At 40.8% G+C, this 17,289-nt stretch overlaps 2 long non-coding RNA genes across 2 annotated transcripts; both read left to right on the top strand.

Moving 5' to 3' along the window:
- Positions 1-357: 357 nt before the first annotated feature.
- On the top strand, positions 358-2,974 carry LOC105681167. The gene is made up of 3 exons (XR_001102502.3): positions 358-594; positions 1,569-1,721; positions 2,637-2,974. It is a non-coding gene; the product is annotated as an uncharacterized LOC105681167 (long non-coding RNA).
- An 894-nt stretch (positions 2,975-3,868) lies between these two features.
- Positions 3,869-4,860, top strand: LOC117152055. Its single transcript, XR_004462280.1, has 2 exons — positions 3,869-3,919; positions 3,977-4,860. It is a non-coding gene; the product is annotated as an uncharacterized LOC117152055 (long non-coding RNA).
- The last annotated feature ends 12,429 nt before the right edge of the window (positions 4,861-17,289 follow it).

Raw genomic sequence — 17,289 nt, 5'->3', positions numbered from 1 at the left:
CCCGAGGTTTCAGAGAGAAGGCACCGGTGTCCTCTTATCTCCGACATGTATTTAAATAATGTAGGGAATATTGCTTCTGTTATTTCTACATTCCAACTGCACGAACACTTCTGTTTTTCACTATACATTCATAGATACATGTATCTTAAATGTTATACATACTTTACATGTATCATGTTTAATGTATGATGTGCGCATAAAGATCTTGTTAAGACGACTTGTTAAAATTGTACTTACATATCTATTTAATCAATCTTAAAGTACAAATATTATACGTTTATATTCTTAAATATTTGCGCAAGGATGTGCGCAGGTACCATGTTATACTGCTGAATTGTAGCCAATCAAGGAGCAGTACTGTAAGCAATTCTAAGTAATAGTGGTTGACCGACACGAGGCACCACACAGTCGTTTTGTGGATTCGCACATGGTCACATGTGCGTCAGGTTGAAGGATGCCTACGATATGGATATATATATCAGTTGATAATGAATGCTAAACAAAGAATTATAAAGTTAATCTGTTAAATTTTGATAGAAGAGAATATACTAATATAAAAGATGTAACACTTGACCAACCATTGATTTATTTAAGGTAAATATTTTATATATGCTTATATAACCAAAGATTTTGCTTAAGTTATTCTAATATGAAACAGATATGTTTTATGTAATTTAACCTATATTGTTGTTGTATACCAAATATATCGAACCATATGTATAATAGATAAATAAATAAGATCGTAGATCCAGACGGTCTAGACGTAGATCAAGATCGTAGATAAGGGAAATAAATGTGTAATATGTATTCAAAAATACAGAATTTATGTTCTTAATTCAATTGTATCTTTATTAACTGTGTAGGTAGGTTCGTACTTCTTTATCTAATACTAATACACGACTACTAAGGAATATGTACAAAACCGAAGAAAATTAAGTAATAAAATACCTATTTGTGATTATTAGTATGGGCCTACGTGAGGATCGATAACATTAACGATAACTGCAATTTTCATAGTTCAGTTTGCGATGCGATATACGAAATTTATTTAATTTCTATCCTTATTGACACAAGATAATAGGTTTCAAAGGTTCATTTTTAATTGTAAAATATTTTCTTATTCCTATTATTTTAATTAAAACTTACAAATTTGCCATATTATCGTAGTACCTTTTACCACACTTCGTCATATTATATAACAAGAACAAAATTTCTTGTCTATAAAAAAATAAAGAGACATCCCAGTGTAAATATTATATTAGCAGGAAATACGTTCAAACAGTGCTTAAAGTCATAAAGCGGTATGGGCTAGATTTCAGATGTATATAAAAATTGTATATATTTGCAAATATTTTTATATTTTATATTAAATTTTTTATATTTTTATATTTTAAGGAAAAATTTTTATTCTATATTTTCGACTTCTTTTTTCGTGTAGAAGCACCCCTTTTCCGCTTGTACCGCCAGTTACCAACCACCCTGTATATATATGTTTATATGCTCTCTTTATATCATAGTCTTGTAAAGTTCTATGGTAAAATTACAATATCAATTTGTTTATGTTGCAGAATAAATAAAGGTAGCACCCGTGTATAGACGTATGTATAGATTCTTATGGAATCAGAAGATTGAACTGCCAAGATTGTTTCAAATGTATTCCAGCAGTAGTTAATGATATCCATATTGCTCATATATCACTGTTACATTTCGTAAATTAAATTGTGAGTATAGATATACAATTGTATTAGATATGAAATAACAGACAGGAAACCACTAATATTGGTGAGATTTTGAAGCACATAGTTACTTATATATACAAACAATTTTTCAATGTGTTAATATACGTTAAAACCTATCTTTATTTGTATTAACATTAATAGATGATAAGCAAGCATTGAAGTATTAAACCTTTATTTGCTCTTCTACTTTTTGTCATAACTTATTTGTACAATTATTACTATTATCAAATGTACAATAATCTACATCTTCATTAATGGTAAAAATTTTTGATCCGCCAAAAATTGTATCAAGTGAAATTATATTTTAATAATCCAAACTATGTGAAGCGCTGCTGGATTATTTTGTTTAAAGATGTCAACATTTCTTTTATAAATGTAAAAATATTGCAACATTGCATTGTTAAACTTGAGAATGTTCTCTTTTTATGCAGATCAGATCGCTTTAAAATTATTTTTTTCTGTATATTCTGAAACATTGATTATGGAATTCGTTAAGATTTTAAGAACAAGACCAATTTAATTGATCAATGATTAACAGAAGAGTGTGCTTTAATCATGTATGTTAGATAACATTCCGCCAAAAAATTTTAGCAAGTGAAACAAGACATATCCTGAGAATATTCTGAATGTTATAGCTATAAATACATTTATAATTTATCAATAAATTACGGTATAAAGATAATACAATTTTTTATTTTAATGCTGTAAGTTATTTGTTTTTATCAAAATTTTCTTATTTAAAAGCATTTGATGAAATTCGAACAAATAATGACAAAATATTGTAACATTTTAACTTAATTGCATGCATTAAATATATAATTCAATACGGTACTCTTATTAAATAATCATGTTTCAATTTTAATTTTTCCATTTATCTAACTTCCCTTAATTTCTTAGGGTGCTCAAAGTCTTTGGATCTCCAGAAACCTATGTACGGATTTCGTGTTATTCAACTAAACCTATTCTCCTGTCAAGTAAATCATTATAAATCTTCTCTTATGTTGGTATGGTGAGTCTCTTTTTATTATCTTTATTACAAGATGCATGTAATCATATGTTTCCTTTTTATTATGGCGGATTTAAATGATGTAATGCGTGCCTTTGCCAATGAATGTTTACAAATAACCATGATCCTGCTTGATCCGATAAGCCCTGTATTAAAAGTATAATTAAAAACATCGGACCAACGGAGTGAGATCTCTATTTATAACGTGCCGCCTGCGTATGGAAAAGAGTAAAGATCACGGTGGCCTTGTCGCGGTTAGCGGTTGAACTCCAATTTGAAATTGTTTGTGTGCAACCCAACTTTTAACGCCAACCATCGCAATCTTGCTTTCGGAGGTTGATCGCGCCATTTCATTTAGCAAATGTTTTCCTTTTCCTCTTCGGATAACTAATTAGTTGTCCGATGTTATTTATTTTTCTTTAATTATTTGGTATATAGTTGACATAAACATAACGTATTCCTAAAAAACGTTTTCTTTGTCCAACGAACCCTCGATTCCTATACATCCTCTCCTGGTTATTTGCGCATGCGTAACATTCACGTACCGTTACATGCGTTGCCATTCCATACTCTTTGTATTCTTCTTTTTATACTATTACTTGAATATAGAATTATAGAAAACGTTTAAAAATACAAAAGTACAAAACTATAGAAAATATAAAAATATAAAAATAAAAAAATAAAACAAAACTATCAAAATTACAGAAACTCAGATTAAACATTAGTACTTATATTCTACTAAATGGTTTGTAATATACATTTTTTATATCACATATATGAGCCAAATTAGAATATATAAAGTATATTTTATATAACATGTTTCATGTCCCACATTTTTCTTAATCATTACATTTTATCCCAGACTTTTCTTCTGAACCTTTACCAACCTGCATATCATTTTTTACTTTCCTCTTTTTCTCCCGCCCCTCCCCTCACACGATCAAAAATATCGTTGAATTGTTTCCTCATTTAAGAAAATATTTATTTGTTCATCTATATTTAAGTTATTCCCTTTGAATATGTTGAAGTAATTACTTCAAAAAAAACTCTACATCTTTATTTATGTATATTCGTGACCTAGAGACCTCCATTACGCAGAAAATAGAATTTAATGAAACAAAATTGTTGAGGTTACTAGATGTATAAACAGAGAAACGCGAGGATAAATTATAAGGTAGAAAATATATTTTAATACAGAAGTGTGTAAGTACAAGTGGGAATATAGTTTGAGCTGGTCCACATCCGCACGCTAGCAATGTTACCCTATAACTGAAAACCCCGAAGCCATCATCGCCTGTCAGCTGTTTATGGTCTACCTTCGTCCCATTCTTTTGTCTATACGCTGTCGATGGCTTCAGTGCATGAGAAAACTAAAAAGATCAGATATAGAGTTTTCTTAGAAGTGGTGACAACTTCAACAAAAATTATTCTAAATAAGGAGAGGTCCATATTGTTGTACCCTTGAATATACATTTGTTTTGGGTTATAAGGTTTTGGAACAAAGGAACTAATAAATAGATTTCTATTTATGTTCCTTGTAGCCTTTCGCTAAAACTATAAGGTTAATTTTCTTGGTAATGTCCTTTTGCTATAAATGAACGTGCTCCCTATCGATTCTATTGTATTGTAACATTAAGAAAGTAAGGATCTGAATCAGCATAAACTTAAACATTATACTTATACCTTTATTTATTTCAATATATTTTTCTATTGCAAATTCATCCACTCGTTCTTCTATCAGTCAACCTCAACAGAATACAGTATATTTTTGCCAGCGTGTCTTTCAGTCATGAACACATTTCTAAAAGCACTTTCTTCTATAGTGCATAACTCGCATAACGACTTTTGTTTTATTTTGTCATTTTGGAGAATAACAAATAATCGCAAGGGACCGATCAGGTCAATATGGTGACTGTAAATGTTATTTTGGCGAGAAACTCCCGAGTCAGTAGTGATACATGAGCTGATGTGTTATAGTAGTACAATTTCTACGAGTGATCGTTTCACAAATCCTTCGAATTGCTTCGTACAATTGGCGCGAAACGCTCAAATAGTATTCTCTATGGATCGTAACATATTGTGATAAAAATTTATGAAACACAATACCACGGTAATCGAAAAAGAAGCTGTGAGAAGGACTTGAACGTTTGATCTCACTGCGATGCTTTCCTCGGCCATGGTTAACTTGAAAATTTCCATTGTGATACTTATGATTTTCATACAATAATGATAAGAGGATACAATAGAAATAAAAAATTTCGAAATATTAACAAAACTATATTTACTTTTTCTTATACTTGAGGTGATATTAAACGTGTTAGTTATTAAAGAGACGAGTGGAAATGTAACAGTCAATTATATTGAAATTACTTCAAGTACAAGTACAGAGATAGTGTAGGTCGGTTGTAACTGTCGTTCGTATGACTCGTCGTGATAATTAGCTATATTCTTCACTATACTGGTTCGTTTTCTAGTCTATCCTAGAGAGAATGCCCGTCTGTTTATATTGTCCGGCGGACTTATAGAAGGTCATATTTGATTCCGGTTGACGATTACTCATAACGACGATACTGTTTTTGTCTGGAGTTCGTTTATTCTAGAACTTCGCAAATGCAAAACAGCGTTAATACTTCCAGGTACAACAATATGAGTCGCTCCCGGTTCAATTTGTCCTATGACTCATGTGTCGCTACATACTAATACTATAGTAAACTGCTGCATCCTATCTTGGATTAATAGGAAAATTAACAATTAAATGTATGAATATTCATAGTATTTAATAAAATAATAAAAAATTAACGGTAACATTTGTTTAATTAACTAATCTTCCGGGAATTTTCTTGATATGTATAGATTGCGAATTTTATAATCTGTTCACAGAAAGTGTACTTGGTGGAAAAAGTAAATGTCAGAGATAGTAATAGGAACCACAATGTAACGGAATAATTTCTGATATTTACATAAAATTTTCATCGTCATTTGTAAGAGTACTATTAAAGTAAGCAGCATCTGTTTGCCCACCCCATGAATCGAGAACTAATAAGAACTGTAGCGTCACATAAGTTAGAACACGATGCGAATCGAGAGCAACTCATGTTGTTGTTTTCCCTCGGGACATTGACACCGCCTTGACGCACGAAACGTAACGACAAATAAACTCCGGGCAAAACAATGTCGCCGCTAGGTGCAATCATCGAACGAAGACGAATTCGAATTTCAGAAAAGAGTTCAGTATTTTACGAGTATTCTTGAGTGATTACGAGTATCTAGTATCTTTCTGTATTGATGAGCTATCTACCGAGTTATCGACGATTATCTAGCGAGTATTTACTGAGTATTAATTAGCAATTTTACTTTGCGATTTATACTCTGTACGAGCATCTCAGCGAACATTATCTGTACTCTAATTTATCATTTTTAATATATTCGACGGTTACGACACGAATAATAACGTTTAATAAATCAAGTCCACAATTCCTCCATAGAACTTATTGTTTCCACAATATGGACTAATTATATTTAATACCTTCCCAAATAATGGGTATTGACTAAAACATCAGAATATGGATCGGTTTATTTTTGTCCTAGATTTATAAGCAAAATTTTTGTAAGAACCGATGTCCAAACAACTGTGTCCTCTCCTTGTTAGGCTGTAGAAGTTTATGCATTACAATATACAGTAAATATGCACGGTGCTTTGCAAGATATACATGTCGGAGATAAGAGGACACCGGTGCCTTCCCTCTGAAACCTCGGGAAAATCCATAAAAACATTGCAATTAAAACCTACAGTTGTAATTAAACGGCTTGCCGTCATTCTACCCAACTGTATGCGCCCCATTATGATATCTATTTCTATTATAATAATGGATCATCGTTAGTTGATATGTAAGACGAGTTAGTATTATTTTGATTTGCCTATTTATTATATAATGACAATGAATTATTATACTTTATGCAGTATGTATATATGAGGTACTTACTTTTAGAGATAATGATAAATCGATGATGGCCTTGTATCATGCAAAGGAGCTCTTGATGCCTGTAAATAGGTATCGAGTTAGTTTTCTATGTAGAGGACACTATATCTTTGCTCTATTTACGTTTTATATATTGCTTATTTATTTATTATATGTATGTCGGAGATGAAAGAACACCGGAGCCTTTGGAATTTTGGATAATCCCGCAACATTGTAATCTGGACTCTACTATAGCTATAATTAAACAATTGTAGTTATTCAATCCGATTGTAATTGTTCGAGAGTTGTGATAATGAGCTTGGGCTCGAGGCGACAGCCAGTCGCCGAACGTAGCTGCGGTCACGGGATGAACGCTTCGTCTAACGAAGGTAATGGAGTAATTCTATAACTCTCCTTAAAAGAAATATTTGTAGCGGCACGCGACAGTAAACATTCGAACGGTTTCTGTCCCGTGGCTCGCTACACGCAGACCCTATTCCTCGAGTAAGATGATTGCCAGATGTCGATGCGTCATCCGCAGTACATGTTCAGCTAGCCTGAGGGCCCGTTATAAATCTTAACACCTTACGACCAGTAAATATTACGCGTCCGACTTAGATTTTGTAAGCACGTTCATCTATCATCCCGTCGACCGCGGATTCGTTATTGAACCTAGGATCATTGTCATTAGTCTCTCGAGTATCTAATTACCACGGTTACTTGTCCGGTTCTATGGTAATCGTATTTGCACTAGCCAATGTCTTCTCTACTGCATAACGACGACGTGTAATCCAAACGAAGATTCGCTTCACGCCCCTAACACTAATTCTAATGTAAACCCGACATACATATATATGTCGGGGTGGCATTGTGGATAGGGTTGAGGGTGTTTGATAAATCTTCATTGGAATTAGCCATCGTTATTGTATAACAAAGGTACGGTTTATTAACACAAGTATGGATACCACGGATTTGACAATCAACCACGGTGATTAGGTGCTCGCGACACTAGTGACAATGGCCTTAGGTTCGATAACGAATCCGCGGTCAACGGAATGATAGATATACGTGCTCACAAAATCTAAGTCGGACTCTTTGTTAATAAAACGCGTAAAATTCACTGATCATAAGGCGTTACTCTTTTCGTCGATGAGATCACAAGAGAGAATGACTTTCCGAGTAAGGGAAATTGACATTGCTGCTAATTGGTCAATCTCCATATCGGTGGTTAGAAAAAGATGTTAGCCGCCCTCGAGGGAAAGTTGCTATTGGGAGACGTCGTTCGTTGAAAAAATAGATCTCGCCTATCTTCCCGTAGTTGGGACAAAGACTGTTTGTCTGTTTGAAGGACTTTAGGTAACTAGATCTTAGTATTTATAACGGCACTTGGGCTAGCTGAACACCCACTGCGGAGACGCATCGACATCTGGCAATCATCTTACTCCAAGAATAGGATCTGCGTGTAACGAGCCACGGAACAGAAACCGTTGGAATGTTTACTGTCGCGTGCCGCCACAAATATTTCTTTTGAGGAGAGCTATAGAATTACTCCATATCTTTGTTAGACAAAGTGTTCATCCCGTGACCGCGGCTACGTTCGGTAACTGATTGTCGCCTCGAGCCCAAGCTCCTTATCACAAATCTCAAACAATTATAATCCAGTTAAGTTATAGTGGCAAAATATTGGGGGTTTTCCGAAGAATTCCAAAGCAAGGTCCCGGTGTCCTTTCATTTCCGACATATATAAAGTGCATGCAGGATAAATTTGATAAATATGCACTTACTTAGAGAAAATTGATATATCTGTGTTTAATTAATGTATTTAATATTATATGTACATTATGCAAACTGTTATAAAAATCAATTGTTTTATACATATCTTTAACACGCAAAATACAATGTAAGATAAATACTAAATTTTAATGTCAAAACAACGTAATATGGATATTATATTTTTAGAGACATTCACAATTATGCTATTAAACTGTAGTAATAATCTGTATTAATATTGATAATAATAATAATAATCAATTAATTAATACTTATAGTTTATATTAGCATTGAACTGTTATGCTGTATATAGGGTATTTACATAATTAGTCCTAGAGTTATTAATCTTTTTTTCTCTTTTTTTCGTGGAGGAAGATTTCATAGGCGCCCAAGTCGAGGCGCTCACTTGAGGTTACATAAATTCTTTTGTCGGTCCGTGCCAATACAGTCCGTGTCCCAAAAGTGTTTGTCCTAAGTCTTACGCCATCGATGAATCTCGAGGGCTTGAACAGATTATACTCCTCGAGCCACACGTTGCCAGTTTTACTCTTTGAGAAGTCATTTACTCCATGTCCCTGACTTCTCAACTCTTGCCATTGTTTAATATGTCCGCTCTTTAGTCGCTTTCTAGCTTTTTCTACCTCTTCGGAAGTGGCCGGTCAATTGATCCTTAGAGAGTTTGCGATTTTCTTTAGCTTGCTGTCGTTTTCTCCATTGATCAAGCTAGATACCGCTGGATCGGCTGAATTCTTATTGTTTAATGCGCTTTTTACGGTACCAAGTTTGATAATATGTTCAAGTCTCGGTAGCCCTAATCCCCCTTTTGCTTTTGGAGCATAAAAGAAACCAGTGGCTGTCCAATGCACAAGATGTAATATGACCTTTATATCCTGCCTGACTTCGCTGTCTAATAATTTTAAGACATTGTCACTTGGTAGATTTATAAGGAAATGGTAAATATATCGATGGAAGGTATACTTCGTAATTAACTCAATTTTCTAGCATGGCTTCAGAGAGAATTTTCTAACTCTTCTGACCATGCTCAGAATTTCTAGTACTATGATGCCATAATGGATACCGTTCCAAGGCCCCATTTTGGCGCCTAAATACCTGAAGGCCTCATCTGGGTCAACCGTTGGTATGTTGACATTTTCGAGCCTAATTCGCGGTTCTTTTATGAATCATGTGTCCTTTTTGGCGACCATCTGGAACGTTTGGCTCTTCTCACCAGATATGTTCATCCCCAGGCTCTTCAGATATTAATGGAGTATATTAATTCTTGTTGTGCCTCCCTCTCATCTTCACCAAGTAGAACAATGTCGTCAGCGAAAGCCAGGATCGATATTTTTCTTTCACAACTGATAATGATGCCACGGGTTTGCTCCTCAATCATTTCCAGCAGCGGTTCTAGGCATAAGTTGAATAGCAGTGGCGACAGAGGGTCACCCTGCTTAACTCCGAATGGGATATTGTGTCAAATGCCTTTGAGATATCCACAATTGTGAATATCCCCCCGTTATTTCTTTTACTATAATTTAAAGCAACGTTCAGTAGATCGATGTTTATTTTACATCCATTTTCAGATGTAAAACCTTCTTGCCTTAAATTTTACACAATACCTTTTCTCATCCTTCCGCCTCGGATGGAGAAGAAAATTCGGCCGAGAATGGGGCCTATTGTTTTAGGCCTCCAATTCTCCACCTGGTTGCTTGGTTTCTTTGCTTTGAAATTGGTGTAGGCCTATTTTCCTTTCATACTGTCGGAAAATGGGAACTATAAATTAATATATTACAAATTTTAGCTAGTATTGCGGGCAGGCCAGATATCATTAAATGTTCTTTTTGAAATCCATCCACTACTGCCGCAGCCTTTTCCCTAATTTTATTAAGTTTCTCGCTCACATCCTCGGCGGTTATCGGCGGAAACAATTCGTTTATTACCAGCTCAGAGGTTCTACTTCCTGGGATTGGGAGATTGGTTGGTTCTGCCCGACGCCATAAATCTTCATAAAGCGTCCTCACTTCACTCTCTTCCGGTGGCTGCCTGGTTGGTTCCAGGTATGCACGATCGTTGTTAACGACAACGTCGGACAACTTTCTTAGACATTCCTTAAACAAATCCTGGCAACGTGCGTAGGAGTATTTCTTCCCTTTATTTCTATTATTATTCTTACTATTATAATATCTTCTATTTTGGGATTTTGAATTACTTTTGTTTTTGTCATTTTTAATTTTAACATTCTCTAGCGCTCCGTATAGAGATGTATAAATAAATTCATTTTAATTATTTGTTAGGGCCTCTTTATTTTCCTTGTATTTTGCCCAAATATCTGTTAACCGAGCGTTAACCTCCTTCAACGACGGGGACACCTCGGTTACTCTCTCTATTTCGTACTCTAGTTGGAGTCTCCACTGATGGGTAGGCTCCTCATTATATGTTTCCCCGCTAGTTACAGGCTAAACGCATGTCCGCGCATTGCCTGAATTAACGGGATCGCACCCTCCCTCTGTCTCCTCGGTAAACTCTTGAGGACTTGTATTCTCACTAGCTATTTATCTTTCTCTTGTATTTTAGAATATTTTTCTCTTGTATTTTATTTGCTCAACTGTCCTGTTAGTGAGGACTTTGCTAATTTCAACATTTGGCAATTTTTCACTATTATAAATTTCATCGAGCTCTCACAAGAGCCCGTTCTCCTACTTTTTTCATTTCTCATGGCAGGGTGCGCATGCCATTCGTGGGTAGATAATCCTCTTTGAGTACAGAAGCTCATGGGGCAAAATTTGCATTTGTACGCTCCTTCTTTCCTTTGACTAGTGCCACTACACTTTGGAATGTGGCATTTTGCCCCATGGAGCTTCGGGAAACTCCTTTCACAATATTGACATCCCCACTGGATGCGAGCATCCGTGTGATGTCGGCCAAGGTGCCTGTCCAGGTTTGATAGGTCAGAACCTAACACTCGTAACCTCCTAACACTGCACAAGCAAGGGCTTAGTTCTCCAGTAAACGCCAGTGAGTAAAAGTGCGCAAATACTTCCCTCCTATATACTTATGGCTAATAATAATTAATAATAACCCATCAACATGGGTAGATGTATGGAGTGTTAGAAGACCCCTTCTCTATTCATTATTAGTAAAACAATTTATCGTACAGACTCAAAAGTAGATTTCTTCCTCGTCATAAAGCCGCCGACAGCGGGCTCTCTAGAACCGCCTGCGGGCCCGAATGCACTTTATCCGTAGCTCTGCGATCTCCAGGTCCACCAGTCTAACCCCTGGCACGGAGCGCGTCATTGACGCATCACATGCCGCTTTGATGTCTCGGCGAAGGTTCTCCGCCTCCTCGTACATGTTGGTCTTCTCTGTACGGGCGTCCCAGTTCTAGGCCGCGTCACGGGCTGCTGTCTGGTGCATCTCGTTGTCTCTATCCTTGAGGAACCATCTTGGTGGCGGGCTGGAGAGTTCCATTCCCCTAATGCCGCAGGTTTGTCACGCGGATATTGTCTCCGGGCCGACCTCGATGAATATATACAGGTGGACTGCGAGAGTCTCAACCCCTTCGGCTACTCTCGAGCCTGAGACCCGCCGGAAGGCCGAGCCTGAGACCCGCCGGAAGGCATTGGGGGTACCCCATGTAATATCGACGACGGAACATCTTCTCCATGCCACGCATGTGCTGGTCGAGCCTCTGTTAAGTAAGAGGAGCCCGAGGCCCGCAGCCCAGTCTGATAGCACCCGGCCCCGAGCATCTGTCCTTGTGTTCCCCATTGCGAGGAGTGAGCGTTAAAGTCTCCCAGGACGAGGACCTGACGTGAAAGGTATCGTCTCACGCAATCGCTAAACACGCCCAGGAACTCCTCAAACGCGACCAGGCCACTGTTCAGGAAAACATATATGCCCACCACTACCATCCCAGCCCACTCGATCGCGGCATACCCCTTGCCCTGCTCAAGCAGGATCTCTGCGGCGGATGTGCTCGGTGCTGACATCCACGTCATAGCGGCTAAGCCGACCATGTCTGCGATCCAGTTAGGGGGGTCTAGTATGTATACTATGTATGTATATTGTATGTATATTGTAAATAGGGCTCGGCTACCATTGCCAGAAAAACCCTGCTCTCCCTTATCGCCTGGAAGAGCAGGTCTTATGCCCGCTTCGATCGCTCCAAGTTGGTCTGGTGGAGCCGCATGAATTTATTTACTTTACTAAGTCCATATCCATGGCTTCCCCCTGGCCATCTGCCCCAATCGTGATTCTTTCCTCTTCTTGCGGTAGATCTCTCGCGTTGTCGCCCTGTCTCCTGCCCGTAGCAGGCTCCCGAATCCGGCTCGTCCCTTTAGTTTTCGGCGGAACGCATGCGCCGCCTCTCCCATTCTGTGGGTGGCGCACCAAGCGACTCACAGAGCGGGCCCCCGGGCACGGTGGCAGAGCAGCTCTTGGCCTGGTAACCGATGCCTTCGCATCTGTACCATAGCTGCCCCCGGTCTACCGTAGACCTGCAGGTCACTCTCACGTGTCCCAGTTCTAAGCATCTGTAGCTTCTATTAGTTTCTTCGGGGAGACTTCGACCCTCCTCCCGCTTGACTTAATTTCCCCGCTGTTGCTGTCGGGCATCTTATCCAAGCTGACCCAACCTCTGGAAGTCTTCATGTCTCCTACTCAAACTTCCAGTGCCTTGCATCCTCCGGCCCTCTCCAGGGTGTCCCGAAGTTCTTCCTTGCCGACCGAGATGTCGATCTTAGTTACCCTCAGCTCCGCCGTTGGGGCCGCAACTTTCACCGTGGTCAGATCCAGGACCTATGTCAACCATGCTGTAAGCGCGGGTGCCTTCTTCCTCTTTTTGTCTCCGGGAACTTCTAGAATGATAATCTCAGTCATCGCCATTTTGATTTTAACTCGTTCAATGCCGAATTCGGCATTCTGTGTAGCCATCGCTAGCACTTCAGCTTATGATGTTTTCCTCTCCTCGTTCAGCGTTAGGGTCACCGCAGATGACCGCGGAGGGAGTGGGAGCACCATCTTCCTGGTCTCCTGCACCGGCCCTCCTGTTGGAGTTCGTTGCGAGGTCCCTTTTATTTAATAGCGAGGAGGGGAAAATGCTTTTACGCATACCCAAAGACCCGCGTCTTCGGGTTATGTAGGACTCGGCGGATGACATCGCCATACCCACTAAAAACCCCTCCTCATTTTCCCTCTGCTACGGTACTCGAGGCACCAACCGGGTACAGTCATTCGACATTACTTCAGGTTGGCCTCTACACCACGTACCCGATACTTTATCCTCTCTCCTCGACTCCGGTCATTCTTCTCCTCCTTCCCTCCCATCTTCTCCTGACCTCCACCGCCCTTTCCTTAGAAAGCCAGCATTTCATCGCCTTTGTACAAAAGTCATGAAACCTGTTCCACAACCGCTCTTCTGCTGCCATCTTCTCAACGACTCGGTTCTCCAATTGAAAATCTTCATCGATCTCGACCTCCAACTCCGTTCTCTCCTCCGCCCATCTAGGGCACCAAAATATCACATGCTCGGCGTCATCGATCACCGCACCACAATCCCAACAGCTGGTGTGAGACTCTTTGCCGATCTTATGACGGTAACAGTTAAAGATACCGTGTCCCGTAAGGATCTGCATCGTATGGTAGTTGATCCTCCTCCTTATTTTGTAGAAGATCAGCGGATCTCCTAGTCCAATTGTAGGGGTTGTGGAACGCCCACTCCAATCTCCACCTGTCCTCTGTCTCCATCTCCAAAACCTTCATTTCTTCCTGCCCAACATGTCCTATTTCTTCAGGACTCTCATTGATCCGTCTCTTTACTACATACTGCTTCTACCGCAACCATGCCTTGATGTAAATTGTCATGCTACCGGTAAGCACACACAGAGCCCCATGTGACACCGTACGGTAGGCGGTTGACGTACAGATCAACGCTGCCCTTTGCACCCTTCTCATGATCGACCTATTTGTTTCTCTTCCCAGAGAGGAGGCCCATATCGCTGCGCCATTTAGTACCACAGACTTCCAGACCCCATAATACAGTCTCCTGACTAAATCGTTGGCCCCACCGACGTTTGAGAGTAGGCTCCGTATGGCGCCCAAGAACCGTTCCGCTTTATCACAAACTGCTTTGAGGTGGGAGGAGAATCTCCTAGCACTATCCAACACTACCCCTCGGTACTTCACAACACGGCTAGTGGAAATCTCCCCCCCCTAACCCCCACGTCAACATTAAAAATCTTCGGAATCCTCTTCCTTGTTAAGAGGATGACCTCCGTCTTCTCCCGGTCCAGCGCCTCCAGCACCCTGTCATACACTAGATTCCACAGTAACGGTCCTAAGACCGACCCCTGCTGGACCCCTGCGTAGACGTTCCTCCTTACAACATCGTCCCGACAGTGTACCTATATTCTCCTTTCAGCCAGATAGTCCGCTAACAACTCCTGTAACCGTCCCGGTAGCCATCTCCTTCGGATCTCCTCCATTATCCTCTCCCTCCTTAGAGCGTTGAAGGTGTTCTTCACATCAAGGACGACCAGAACACACACCAGGCCCTTCCTTCTACACTCTTCAGCAACTGCGACGATCCTATCCAGGGCTTCAAGAGTCCCCCTCTTTCTCCTGAAGCCATACTGATCCCCATGGAATGGATCGTGACCATGCTTCTCTCTATGAGCATTGTCAGCGGCTCTATTTCGCATTAAAGTCACCGGCAACCATAATCGCCGGTGCTTCTTTCCTCCCTTCCTTTATGACCCCTTCCAGTTCCTTCAAATAATCGTTGAACTGGTCCCTGCCCGTATTGGGGAACAATACCTACTGACGCAAAGCACATCACCAACCCTGACCCCTACAATCTCTACATATCTTATCAGCGCCTCGCTCGTCGCATGTTTTCCATTAAATAGGGTGACCCATACCGATGCATCCCCACCCTCGTCATTAAATAAATAAAGCAACTGCCTATAGGGCTCGGAGATGACCACTATGTCCACCCTGCTTTCACATACGCACTGCATCATCAGGTCTTGAGCAAGCCTGCACCTGTTCAGGTTTATTTGTAAGACACTAATTGGGCACCCGTCTATTCCTACCACCTAAGCGCACCATAGGGCACGCCAACGAACCCGTTACATGCCTTGCATTTATACCACCGTGTTTCAGACACATGGCGCGTCTCGGTTCTCTATCGCAATCTTTCATACTATACTCAGCGCTGCCGCACCTCCTACACAACTTTCTGCCAGGACATGCAACAGTACACCTTGCCGCCACGTGCCCCAACATGTGGCACCTGTAACAGCGCCGAACATTGGCTAACTGCCTAAGGGAGGCTATCGTTAGCCCAGTTCTCAATCTCCTTTCTCTCTCGTCACTAGGCACTCCACTCACCGGGAGGACAACTACCGCTTCTTGCGTGCCCATAGTGCCGCCTTTATAGATTCAATTTCCACCTTCCCACTCTCCTCGATTCCCCAGTGTGGCCTGATTTCTTCCACCAGCTCTTCCCTGCTGGTGAGGGGGTCGATGTTTCTTGGTCGGCGAACGCCATTGCTTCGATATCCTTAACGCGGTCCAGCATCTTCAGGAGCCCATCATACACAAGGTTCCACAGCAGCGGTCCCAAGACCGACAACCACCATCCTGTCGAATTCAATCAGGATATGGCCCGCTCTCGTCCTACGGACCGCCGTGGCTCCCTCCAATGAACTCCTCACCGCCATTATCCTCTTATACACCTGAAGCCATTTACAATCTTCCTCCACCTTAATTAGTATGGCTTCCTTCCTCCTCCGGTTTCTTGGTACGCCCCTCTCTTCAGTACCAACTCGCCGGTTGCTTGCCGGGCGCACCATCGGTGTAGCTTGCTCTAAGCGAGCTCTCCTCTCCCTCCTCCTTTTTCTACCCTCACCCAACCTTCGGAGTCCTCGCTGTAGTCACCCTTTATCACTCCATTCTCCCTCCCACACGCCTCAGCGTATGTGCCCTCTCCTCTTCGGGGTCTCTTATACTCCTCAGCTCTCATACCTTCAGCCGGCGATAATACCTTTCTTTTTGAATATCCGCCCTTGGCTATCGTCACTTCCCTCTCCAACTCTGCCCCGTCTGCCCTTTTCACAACCTCGGCAGGCTCTCTCCTTCTCCTTCTTCTTCTCTCCTTGTGTTCCCCACACTGCTCCAAGGTAGATAGGATACCTTTCATCATGCTGCCTATCGCCCTTATCCCTTCATCCTTCTCTTTGTCCAACTTTCAACAGCCTCTTCAACACCATGTTGAACATTTTAACCATCCCTACCATGGCTTGTGTGAGCCCCTTCAACTCAGCCCTGGAGATCAGAAGATTCTCGTCGTCAGCATCGCTAATCTGCGTATCGTTTCTCGCACTATCCTCGGCTTCGCTAGCCATAGCCGATCTCGTGGATTTCGCGCTGACGTTCCTCTCGACTACCCTCCTGGTCAACATTCTAGCGTAGGCCAGCCCTTTCCCTGCTACGGGCGTACTGTGGTCGCTCTCTCTAGTCCCAAAGCACCCCTCCGATTCCTCAATCACTCCAACCTCCGTCCTTTCACTAATCATAGGGCTCCTCTGAAGCCTGTTACTCGGTTTAAAGGGGCAGAAATCCCCACTTTCCTCCCCCATCCTTCCTCGGAATAACCGAGATTATCACATTCTCATTCGGTTCCACGTCAGACATCATCCTCGGCTTCTCTCCTCCAGCTGTCGTCTTCTTTAGTTTACCCTTCTCCTTTTCCTTTTCCTTTTCCCCAGTAGCTATTACCGCACAAGAGGGTGCCTGGTGTTCCACCCCCCCC

Source organism: Bombus impatiens, unplaced genomic scaffold (genome assembly GCF_000188095.3).
Source record: "Bombus impatiens unplaced genomic scaffold, BIMP_2.2 scf_0635, whole genome shotgun sequence".
NCBI lineage: Eukaryota > Metazoa > Arthropoda > Insecta > Hymenoptera > Apidae > Bombus > Bombus impatiens.
The sequence above is the reverse complement of the archived record's forward strand: the minus strand, read 5'-3'. Positions and strand labels throughout refer to the sequence as shown.